Genomic DNA, 13,068 nt, shown 5'->3' with positions numbered 1-13,068 from the left:
ATAAACCCAAATAAAAGGGTTATGCCTTAAATATAATAGAGCAGAAATGACCAAAAAGGGTAAGGGCAGTGTAATCTCTTCCTACTGAGTCCTTTTCCAAAAAGGGAAGTGTGTTAATGTGGAAAGTGTGTTATTGTAGTAAGATGGCATGAGATGTTGGTTTTCCTTTTCTGATAATTCAGCATATCTTAAAATCGGACACTGTCAGGTCACCAGTTCAATCTGCAATATTCATTCTGATTTTAACACGTATTTATTAAATGGCTTCTACCTTAAAGCACTCTGATTTGTGAAATACTGAACTCCTACTTAGGGAATCAGGACACATAGGTTGCAATCTCAATTAGCTGTGTGACTTCAAAAGTGGTCATTCATTTGTTCTGATCCTCAATCTCTTTCTTTTATAAAAGATAATTCAGATTATTTCTGAGGCTCCTTCAAGCTCTGTGAGCCTGTGTCTGCATTTATACTTGTGCCACAAAGAGTCGGAATATTTTCTTTAGCGGATTAGGAGATTCTGAATAAGGTTTTAAGCTTTTTGAAATTGAGGAAAAATTATAATTGTACTGGAAGATACTTAAAGTCAACATGGTAGTGATTATTTTGGGAAAAGTACTCAGTGGGGCTTCTGGCGCTAGTGGCAAAGAACCTGCCTGTAAATCCCCCTGGAGGAGGGCATGACAACTCATTCCAGTATTCTTGCTTGGAGAATCCCATGGACAGAGGAGCCTGGTGGGCTACAGTCCATGGGGTTGCAAGGAGTTGGACATGACTGAAGTGACTTGGCATGCACATACATGTTTAGCTAACATGAGTCCAATCAAGGTTCCTAGTCAGCACCTTTCTGTTTCGTAGACAGTTATCAAGTTAACTGTTCTGCTGATAAAATAAAATGCTAAGGTTTAAGGTATAAAGTAGATAGGAGAAAGTGATAAAATATTTGCATTCTTCTCACTCCCAGGTGAAATCTTCTGTGCATACTATTGCATTCCAGTTGTTTCTGAACACCTTCAGTTCAGTTCAGTCACTTAGTCATGTCCAACTCTTTGTGATCCCATGGACTGCAGCACACCAGCCTTCCCTGTCCATCACCAACTCCCAGAGCTTGCTCAAACTCATGTCCACTGAGTCGGTGATGCCATCCAGTCATCTCATCATCTGTCATCCCCTTCTCCTGCCTTCAATTTTCCCCAGCATCAGGGTCTTTTCCAGTGAGTCAGTTCTTTGCATCAGGTGGCCAAAGTATTAAAATTTCAGCTTCAGCATCAGTCCTAATGAATATTCAGGACTGATGTCCTTTAGGATGGACTGGATGGATCTCCTTGCAGTCCAAGGGACTCTCAAGAGTCTTCTCCAACACCACAGTTCAAAAGCATCAATTCTTCAGTGCTCAGCTTTCTTTATAGTCCAACTCTCACATTCATACATGACTACTGGGAAAGCCATAGCTTTGACTAGACAGACCTTTGTTGGCAAAGCAATGTCTCTGCTTTTTAATATGCTGTCTAGGTTGTTTATAGCTTTTCTTCCAAGGAGTAAGCGTCTTTTAATTTCATGGCTGCAGTCACCATCTGCAGTGATTTTGGAGCCCAAGAAAATAAAGTCTGTCACTGTTTCCCCATCTATTTGCCATGAAGTGATGGGACCAGATGCCATGATCTTAGTTTTCTGGATGTTGAGTTTTAAGCCAACTTTTTCACTTTCCTCTTTCACTTTCATAAAGAGTTTCTTTAGTTCTTCTTTGCCTTCTGCCATAAGGGTGGTGTCATCTGCATATCTGAGGTTATTGATATTTCTCCCTGCTATCTTGATTCTAGCTTGGAATCCAATTGATTCCAGCTTTGTACATTTATTGATGTACAAAGAGTTTTTACTGATGCACAATAAACTGCATGTATTTAAAGGGTTCAATTTTATAAGTTTTGACATATGACATGTGTCCACATGTTAAATATGACCTATGACTCCATCATTACACTAAAGTTATTGAACATAATACACCACTCTCAAAAGACCCCTACTGACCCTTTTTCATCTCTCTCACCCCTGCCCACAATACCCGCCTCCTGCTCACCCACGTGGCACCCAGTGATCTGCTTTCTGTCAATACATGTTAGTTTGCATTTCTAGGATTTTATTTAATAGAATTACACAGTAGTTTGTTTCTTCTTTTTTATCTGGTGTCTAAGCTGAGCAATTATTTTGAGATTCTTTCACACTGTTGCTTGCATCAAGAATCCATTCCTTTTATTACTAAATACTATTTCATTATGGATATAATATATTTAGTTTTTCCATTCACCTATGGATGAACGTTTGGGCTGACAGCTTGGGGCTGTTACAAATACAGCTGTTATGCACATCTGTATAAAGTCTTTATATAGACATATACTTTAATTTCTCTTGAGTATAAATACCAAGGAGTGAAAGGCCTGGGTCATATGGCAGGTCTATGCTTAAATTTATAAAGAACCTCCAAGCTGTTTTCCAAAGAGACTGCTGCCATTTAACATTACCACCAGCCATGGGTGATATACTTATCATTATGAAATGACACTGTTAGTATGGCATTCCTTTTTCCATACTTTCAACTTGTTTGTGTCTTTACATTACAAGTAAGTTCTTTATATGCATCATATACTTGGGACAATCTCTGTCTTTTAACCGAGGTATTTAGATTATTTATACATGGTTCACATTATTAATATGGTTAGATTTAAATCAACCTCCTATTTAACTTCTCTTTGTCCTACATGTTCTCCGTTTCCTTTTGCCTCGTTTTCTGCCTTCTTCTGGATAACCAGGGTATTTTCTATGAATCCATTTTATTTCCTTTGTTAATTTGCATGTGTGCTTATTTGCTAACAATTCTTATTCTTTGTTCTGTTATTTAAGGGATGCTTTAGGATTTATAGTATACATGTTTAATTTACCCCAGTTTATCAGCAGGTGATAATGTATCATTCCAAATGGTATTATAAGGACCTCATAACAGTTTACTTCCACTTCTTCCCTATTAGTCTTTGTGCTATTACAGTCATACATTTTACTTCTACATATCTTATAAACTCTATATCTCTGTGTTACTGTTTTTAATTATGTACTCAATTGTCTTTTAAATGTATTTAAACAATAAAAAGATCTTTATGGTCTTTGTATAGATCCCGATTTCCAACTCGTGTCATTTTTCTCTGGCCTCAAGAGCTTCTTAAAACATTCTTGTAAATTACTGCCAATGAGTTATTTCAGTTTTTGGATGTTGGAAAAAGCCTTTGTGTAACATTCTTTTGGAAAGATATTTTCACTGGGTATGGAATTCTAGATAGTTTTTTGCTCTTTCAGAAACTTTTAAATGTTGCTTTCATTGTTAGCTTTGTTTTTTTCTTTTTTTTACAAGAAAGCTGCTGTCATCATTATCTGCATTCCTCTGTATACAATGTAACACTTTTCTCCAGCTGCTTATAAACTTTTCTCACTATCACCAGTTTTGGGCAATTTGGTTATGATGTACACTGGGGTAGTATTCTTTCCCTTTCTTAATTCTTGGGATTTTGAGTTTTGTGAAGGTTTACAGTTTTCATAAATTTGAAAACTTTTTGTTCACCATTTATCTTTTTCTAGTTTCCTCTTTCTTGGGAACTCCAATTATGCATACATTAAGTCACTTGAAGTTGTACCATAGTTTACTGATTTTTATGTTCTTTGTAATTTTTTAGCTAGTTTTTTTTTTCTCTGTGTTAGATTTTGGATAGTGTTTACTGTGTGTATTCAAGTTCACAAAACTTCTATGATGTTTAATCTGCTATAATCCCATTAATGCTTTTTTCATCTAGGTTTTATTTCTAGGATTTATGTTTTTGTCTCTAAAAGTTCAACATGGCTCTTTTTCTATACTTTTACCTCTCTATTTAGCATGTTCAGTTTTTACTCTAGCTTTCTGAACATATGAAATAGAGTATAATGATTTTCCAATGCCCTTGTCATTTAATTTTAACATCTCTGTCAGTCCTGGGTCAGTTTTGGCTGATTAGTTTTCCTCCTTATTATAGGTTTTCCTGTTTCTTTGCATGCTTGGCAATTTTTTAAAATTTTATTTATACTTTATTTTACTTTACAATACTATATTGGTTTTGCCATACATTGACATGAATCCAATGCAGGATACTGTGTTTTACTTTGTTGGGTGCTGGATATTTTTGTATTCTTATAACTATTCTTGGGTTTTGTTCTGGGACACAGTTAAGTAATTTGGCAATAGTTTTATCCCTTCTGTCACTGCTTACAAGATTTATCAGGCAAGACTTGAGCAATGTTTTGTCTAGGTCTAATTATTCTCCACTGCTGAAGCAAGACTATTCTCAGCATTCTATCCAAACGGTTCATGAATTACACGTTTTTCCTCTCCAGTAGGGGTTGGGTCTAGTCCTATTCCCTAGTTTATCCCGCTAGTTCTGGCCCCATATGGGATCTGAGTGATGTTGTCTCTGGTCTTTTTGAGTATTTCTTTCTTTGTACTCAAACAGTTTCTGCACATACATTCCCTGATCATTATGTGACTGAATAGTTGAGGAGGACCCTCTAGTTCTCTAGAGAGAACTCTCTCTTGGCAGACCTCTCCTCTCCAGCATCCTGCCTGCAAACTCAGTGTCTTGGTCTCTCCATATTCTCAGTTCCAGCTCAACTTCAGTTTTGCAGCCTCTGCCTGTGTTTCTCCTCAGTGTGCAATGGTCTGGAAACTCAAGCCACAAATTTTGGCAATCCTAGGGTTCCCTCATTTGTTTGCCATCTCTCTGAGATCACTGCCTTTCATTGCATAATATACACCTTAAAAATCATTTCTTAATTTACATTGATTTTTTGTTGTTATTGTTTCAGGCAAGAGGATAAATTTAATTCGTATTACTACTTTGCCAGAACCAGAAGCCTTCTCAATATTTTTTTTTTTCTTTTAAAAAAGAGTAACCTGACAATACTAAATAGAAGAGAGGGCAAGAGTACAGAAATCACTTAGGAAAAAATTCTATAGCATTTTGGGAAAAGAAATAACCCTAATCACATTTTTGTTTAAATATATAAATAATATATGAAAGACTTTGAAAATCCATCTTGCGGAAAGGCTCAAGAGTAGCTTCAAGAAATATATCATTTATAATCATGCCAATATCATTATTTTTATATATCCTCAATGCAAAACAGAAGAGGGAAAATATCATCCTAGTCATAAGACTGTAGTCTTAAAACAGGTGACTCTTTACCCTGCCCCAACTTGGCCATGCTGATGCATTTACTATGCCTTGGGTAACTGCAGCCAAGGGCACTGTAGATAGCAATGAGGTTTTAAAAGACTTCACATGAGACTCAAATCTCATCTTTGCAAAATGACGCAAGAGCTCATTACTGTTGATGAATTTTAAATAGAGCAATCATTTTGATTGCTTAAGTCTGACTCAGTAAGACTGCAAAAGCATTTCTCACATCATGCTGAATCCTCAAAAAAATCTCAGGATTCTACCAGACATTTTCATGAGAAAATCTGAAAAATGTCCAGAGTTTCCCATATTACCACCAGACCAATGTGATTCCTTCTTCTGTGCCACCGTCTATGGGCATTAAATAGAAAGAGAGAATAGAGTATTAGAGAATAAAGTTAGGGAGATTGAAATTAAACCTTGAATTTCATACTTGTTCTTATACTTCCTATTTTTCATATATTTATTCTCATTTTCCATTCCCTTTTCTTTTTATGAATTCTTTCTTTTAGCTTTAAAAAAGTATTTATGGTACCTCAAAGTCTTTAGGAAAGGAATGGGTAATAACACATGCAGTGCATGTAAATGGCATTCTAGTCACTTACAGCAGGTGACTGAACTGTTTGGAGGGCAGACACTTCACATCTTATTAAGAGCAAGTAGAGAATTAGTCACAGCCTGATGTGATGCTAGAACTAGAAAGGCCTTAGTGATTTTGTGGTCTAGGGATAGCAAGATTTGGCATAAGGGCTTTCTTTCCTCCATCCCATGCTTATGGTTAATTTATCACAAAACACTCTCCCAATGCATCAGGTTTTATCTTCACTGTCTCAGCTCAGTACCAAATACTCAAAGTAGGACTGCAAAATAAATTCTATTTGCAATTCAGGACCGAGTTCACTCTCTTACTGTTATAGATATGGGAACAGAGGCTTCCAATCAGCTGTGGGGCTCAGATTGAGCCCTAATTCTGAGCACATTCATTCTAGAACGTCTCCAGAGTCCTAGAGGGCCAAATATTTTCTGTGAATATACAATGACAAAGCAGATATGTAGAAACAAGATGACAGAGCTGTCCTGGAAAGAAAGATTAAGAGATGTTCATCTTGCTCTGCTTGTTGCCAGACTGAAAATTTTACCAAAAAAAAAAAAAAGACTTTCAAGTGCTTTAGAAACTAAAATTGTTTGTCAAGCAACTCCAAATCAAAGGGTAGCATGAGATTTTTGTTTGCCTATTTTTCTTTTTTTCTTTTCCAGCTTTATATAGAAGCAGAAGAAAATATAAACATATAAAAGTATTTCAGAGTCACTGGAAATCTCCACCCATTTCAAAACTCCTCTTCCATCATCAGTTCTTAATAAGTAATATTCCTTTAGTAGATATATAGCTTATCAGAACTTACTGAATGATTACACTGGAAAGTAAATTTCTGTGGAGAGAAGCAATTCTTGACTAAGGTGTCAAAAAGTATCAACAGATTCCTTTTCTCAAGGAAGTCTGTATAAAGAGGGGGAAAAAACAGAAAATACATAGCAAGAGAGATGTGAAAAAGGCTAAGACAATATTTTTAACAATACTGAGGACACATGAGGATTAAGTGAATTGCCCAAGGTCTTTCAAGTAAAATTGAATTTTGAATCCTGAATTCCTTGAACTTATTCACATTACATTCTTCTGTATTGTACACAACCGTAGAGGTTCCTTAGAGACTCTTTCCATGACCAAAAACTATCTATCACTCAAAGTTCCAGATAACAATCACTGATATTAAGGGAACACTTACTACACATGCTTACTGCTTCTCATATGTATTACTTCATTTAACATTCACAGAAAATTTATGAAGTTCATTTTTTATTATTCATTTTTATTATTATATCCACTTTGCAGATAAGAAAATTGAGTCTTAGAGAAGTAAAGTAATTTGCCTAGTGACTTCTAGATAGAAAGTAACAGAGTACAGATAGGACGCACAATCCATCTGATTGCAAGCCAAACTTCTGATCACTACAGTAATCTGCTTTCAGTCTTCCAGAGCCAAATAGAAGAATTTTAGCCTGGATTTGTATGTTCCTCAGTATTAAGAATGCATTATGGGACAACATATAAAATTCTAAAGAATTCTTATTCTTTCTTCAGTTTTGCTAAAAATCAACAAATCATGTGAAGGGACACCCAACATGAGATTGTGAGAAACAACTTAACTGTGGAAATCAACCACTAAAACAAGGTCCTTGATCAAGCAGACTCTTGCAGGAGGGCAGGTTTTTAACATTATTCTCTTGGGCTTGCTTACTGGAGGTATGCTAAATCATAGATCAACTGTCCCACTTTCAATAGCTAATCAAAAATGGGAACTCTGACTAATGTCTGTTGTTGGATTTGCACAGACTTGAAATGAGTCACAGATACTGCATCCACTGAAGCCACTCATTCAAGTGACATTTACTTGAACATCTACTAAGTTTCAGAAATGATGCTAAGTTTTGAGGATTCAAAGGTAAAACAATATGATCACAGGATTCAAGAGCCTCCTGAGGTGATAGGCTGACTGTTGTAAGTAATAACAAAACTAAGAGTAGTTGTTATCATGGAAATAAATACACACATTGTGCTGCAAATATCAGAAGAAGGGTTTCTGTCCTAATCCACTGGGTGATAACAGTGGACTATCCACAGACTGGGTGGCTTATAAACAATAAAAAATATTTCTCACAGTTCAGGAGGCAGGAAGTTCAATATCTAGGTGATAACTGATTAAGTATTTGGTGAGAGCCCACTTTCTGTTTTATAGACAGCTGTCTTCTGTGTCCTAACATGGCGGAAGGGACACGGGAACTCTCCAGAACCTCTTTTATAGGGGGCATTAATCTCATTTGCAAAGGCATTGTCTTCATGACCTAATCACTTCCTCAAGGCTCCACCTCCAAATACTATTACACTGTGGATCAGGATTTCAAAACATGAACCTTGATGGGAAACACAACATTCAGTCTATAGCAGCTCCTAAGTCTTCCAACACAAGGAGACGTCTTCTCCTAAGTCTGGGAAGGCAAGAGAGGATATCCATTGAAGGCTTAGACAGAAGTCATGTTTTTCTGTTTTGGGCAGTGCCACAAGAAGGATAAAATCACACAGAGTTGAGGGTGAAGTTACTATCCAGGAAAAGGCATTACTGAGTAACTCTGAAAGTTGCTAACAGCTCTTCTTTTCTGTAAAGGAAGTATTAAGACCCTAAGTTTCTACTTATACAGCAATTTAAACATGTAAGTTGAACACTCACAAGTCTCTCTCTATGAATCCATATAAAATCACTTAATATTAATATTTTGGTCATTTATCTCCAGCTGCTACTGCTAATCAGGACTTCTGGTTCCTTGCAAGATTCCGCAAAAGGTGACAGAAAGCATGAAATTAGATATTAGTGATAGTTGCACAACATTATCAATAAACTAAAAGTCATAAGAACATTCTTTAAAATTATTACAAAGGTAAATTTCACATTTTATAAATTTTACATTAAAACAAACAAAAATTTCCTCAAAGTATTTTCAAAACTCAAAGGATATTTTTTAAATTATTACAAAATCCATTCAAGACTTGCTCACTTCTGGCCTCTACTACACATCACTTGTCTTATAAATTTTTAAAACTTTATGTAATAAAATACTTTAGGCATGCAGAAAAATGCACAGAATATCCACAATCCAAAATTAATATCATTTTGTCATTTTCAGATTACTTTCACTTAAGCTTTTTTTTTCTTCCATTAAAAGTGAAATGTTGGCACTTACTTGGTAGTCCAGTGGTCAAGAGTCTGCCCTGCAATGCAAAAGATGCAGGTTCTATCCCTGGTCAGGAAACAAAGATCCCACACACCATGAACAAACTAAGCCCACACGCTGCAACTATGTGCCAATGCACTTTGAGCACACACCACAACCAGAGAGCCTGCTGCCACAACTACCTAAGTCCACGTGCACTGGAGCCTGTGCACTGCAACACTGAGCCCAGACACCACAACTAGTGTCTGTGCACCGTAACAGAAGATCCTGCATGCTGCGATGAAGATCCTGCATACTACCCAAGACCCAACGCAGTCAAATATATACACTCATAAAAAATGAAATGTTACTTACAGTTGAAGACTTCTCCCATCTCATTCTCTGCTCTCCTCAAAGACAGCAATCTTTCTGAAGCTGTTATGGTTTCCTTCTGTAACACAGTTAAGAATATTTACCACTTGCATGTTTCTTCATAAATTGTAAACAATACAATATTTAACAAGTTTAAATTTAAATATTTTTACCACACACAATTTTTATCCCATAATATATTTTCAAGATTTTTGTTGAAGCAGGTAAACATGCTTAACTCAATTTAACTGCTACATGATAAATATTTCATGATATGTATATACAAGTGTTCACCCATCCCTTATGTACAGACACGCAGATTGCTTCCAAATATTTGCTATTACAAATAAGAGAGAACTCATGGTCACTATTAAGTCAGTATATGCACATTTCCATGAGTTTCTCAAAAATGTACATGTGAAATAAAATTTGAAAGATATTACCAAATGCCTCTTCAAAGAAGATGTTGCTATTTTCTCACATCTCCCCCCCACATTTGTTATATTTACACTTTATTTTTGCTAGTTCTGAAGGATGAGAAATAGCATCTCCTGATTTGTATTTCATTAATTATTAGTGAGTCTGACCATCTTTTCTTCAGTTTTTTGGCCATTTGCAGTTCTTCCCCTGCAAATCTGCATTTTGCACCTTTGCTAGTTTACTGTTTGTTGCTTGTATCTCTTACTAATTTGTGGAAATTCTTTACATATTCTAAGTTCAATTCTTTGGATTATACATCTCCAAGTTTGACACATATAATGAAAAATTTAAATATACACGTAATCAAATTTATCAATCTCTTTTTTACAGTTTCAACCTTTGCATATTATTTTTTTTAATTTAAATTTATTTATTTTAATTGGAAGCTAATTACTTTACAATATTGTACTGGTTTTGCCATACATCAACATGAATCTGCCACAGGTATTTAAGAACTTCTTTCCTGTCTTGTCACATTTTATTAACAATTTTATTTTTTTGTTCTTTATATTTATGTACTTACTCATTGTGGGAATTTTTTGGCAAAAGGCCTATTTTTCCCCCACCTGTTAGACAACTGTCAGAGCAACTATTGGTAAACAGTGCATTTTTTCCCAATATAATGTCACTCCTCACATATACCAAGTATTCTTTTTCTGTTTCATATATCTATTCATTTATTCTGAAGCCAGTACCATGCTATATTAAGGACGATAGCTTTATAATAAGCAGGGTTTGATATCTGAAGAAGTCCTCAGTCACTGGTTAGATTCCACAAGCAAGGAAAACCCTGAGCTAGATATAACCATGCAAGAGCTTTGTCACAGATTCCTCTTGGAGTTAGAACACATGGAAGGGAAAGGAAGGAAGCTAAACTGGGCAGAAGGAGAAGTTGAGCTATGATCCATTCCTACTGAAGGTCTCAGTGAACCTCAGAATTGTCCTGAGATGGGACAAAGGTGTGGCCTTTATACCCTAGCATTGATCAGTAAAACACCCTGGACAAGGGGCATGGCCTTGGGCTGGAAAACTCTTCTCAACTGGGGCAATGTCCAAAGGCAGCTGACAGCTAAGGAGAGTCTGTTGGCAGCACTCGTCATTTGGGGCATAAATCCCTTCATTCCTACAGAGGGATCTGTGTGCCACATCATATTCCCCTTTTCTTTCTTATTCACAGTCACTTCAACTCAAATTGGCTCTTTACTATTGAAATGAATATTACAATCATCTCATAAAATTTCACAAAATTAAAACACCTGTTCAGGTATGACTGAAATTTAGAATGCATAAATTATTCACAGTGAGGTGACATTTATGATATTGAGTTTTCCTATTCACTGACAAAATCACTGCATATGGTGAATGCAGCTATGAAATTAAAAGACACTTGCTCCTTGAAAGAAAAGCTATGACAAACCTAGATAGCATATTAAAAAATCAGAGACGTTACTTTAATGGCAAATGTTCGTCTAGTTAAAGCTATGGTTTTTCCTATAGTCATTATGGATGTGAGAGTTGGACCATAAAGAAGGCTGAGGGCCAAAGAATTGATGTTTTTGAACTGTGGTAACGGATAAGACTCTTGAGAGTCCTTTGGACTGCAAGGAGATCAAACCAGTCATCCTGAAGGAAATCAATCCTGAATATTCATTGGAAGGACTGATGCTGAAGCTCCAGTACTTTGGCCACGTGATGCAAAGAGCCAACTCATTATAAAAGACCCTGATGCTTGAAAGATTGAAGGCATGAGGAGAAGGGGATGACAGAGGACAAGATGGTTGGATGGCATCACTGACTCAATGGACATGGGTTTGAGCAAGCTCCAGGAGATGGTGAAGGACAAGGAGGCCTGGCATGCTGCAGTCCATGGGGTCGCAAAGAGTCAGACACAACTGAGAGATTGAACAAGAAAAATTCATTGACTATGGTCTTAACTACTTAAGTCTTTTTTTATGCCTTGCAATAATAATTTACAATATTTTCCAAGATGATCTTGTACATCATTTGTTAGGTTTATCCCTAGACATATCAGTTTTTGCTGCTGTTTCATTGTGATATTATTATTATTACATTTAAAAATTGTTAAAAATGATATATAAGGACTTCAAATAACTCTTCTATTTTGGATTTGAGGGCAAAAGATCAGAGTAGAAGGATTGAGTGAATCTTATCTCACAAAACAACAGTATCACAATTAACTGCTAAATGTGTGTGTATTAAGTTGCTTCAGTCATGTCTGACTCTTTGCGACCTTACGAACTATAACCCTCCAGGCTCCTCTGTCCATGGAATTCTCCAGATAAGAATATTGGAGTGGATTTCCATGCCTTCCTTCAAGGGATCTCCCAGTCCCAGGGACTGTACACATCTCTCTTACATCTCCTGCACTGGTAGGTAGGTTCTTTATCACTAGCCACCTGGGAAGCCCATCTGCTGAATAACCATCAACAAAAATGTCTGGAACTTACCAAAAAAGATATTCTACTTCCAAAGATGAAGAGGAAACCACAACAAGACAGCAGAAGGGGAGCATTCATGATACAATCAAATCCCATATCTACCGGGCAGGCAGCCCACAAAATGAAAAATAATTATATTGCAAAGGTTCTCCCACAGGAGTGAGAGTACTGGGCCCCATCTCAGGCTCCCTAGTCTGGGGGTCTGACATTGGGAGGAGGGGCCCCCAGAGCATTTGGCTTTGAAGGCTAACAGGGCTTGACTGCAGGAACTCCACAAGACTGAGGGAAACAGGAACTCTATTCCTGAAGAGCACATACAAGGTCTTATGCACACTGGGACCCAGGGGGAAAAGCAGTAACTTCACAGGAGTCTGGACCATACGTACCAGCTGGTCTTGAAGGAAGGTCTCCTGGAGAGATCACTTTGGGGTGGTTCACTGTGGAGAGGGGACACTGGTGGCAGAGGTACTGGAAAGTATTCACTGATGTGAGCTGTCCTGGAGGCTGCTATTTTGATGCCAAGACCTTGCCCCATACAACAGTCTATAGGTTCTATTGCTGACCAAACAACCAATGCCTCGGACCAAACAACCAAAAGGACAGGCACACGGCCTCACCCATCAGCAGATAGGCTGTTTAAAACCTTCCTGAGCCCACAGCAACCTGTAACTGCTAAGTCACTTCAATTGTGTCCGACTCTGTGCCACCCCATAGACACCAGCCCACCAGGCTCCCCTGTCCCT

The 13,068-nt window shown here is 37.0% G+C and overlaps 1 long non-coding RNA gene across 1 annotated transcript in view; it reads right to left on the bottom strand.

Annotated features, from left to right (window-relative positions):
• Positions 1–9,388: 9,388 nt before the first annotated feature.
• LOC120860449 overlaps positions 9,389–13,068 on the bottom strand; it is an 84,577-nt gene continuing 80,897 nt past the window's right edge. Inside the window, exon 2 of the long non-coding RNA XR_005720326.1 lies at positions 9,389–9,465. This is a non-coding gene — a long non-coding RNA (uncharacterized LOC120860449). The remainder of the gene's footprint in view (positions 9,466–13,068) is intronic.

This window comes from Oryx dammah, unplaced genomic scaffold (assembly GCF_014754425.2).
Source record: "Oryx dammah isolate SB20612 unplaced genomic scaffold, SCBI_Odam_1.1 HiC_scaffold_11077, whole genome shotgun sequence".
Classification (NCBI taxonomy): Eukaryota; Metazoa; Chordata; class Mammalia; order Artiodactyla; family Bovidae; genus Oryx; species Oryx dammah.
The sequence above is the reverse complement of the archived record's forward strand: the minus strand, read 5'-3'. Positions and strand labels throughout refer to the sequence as shown.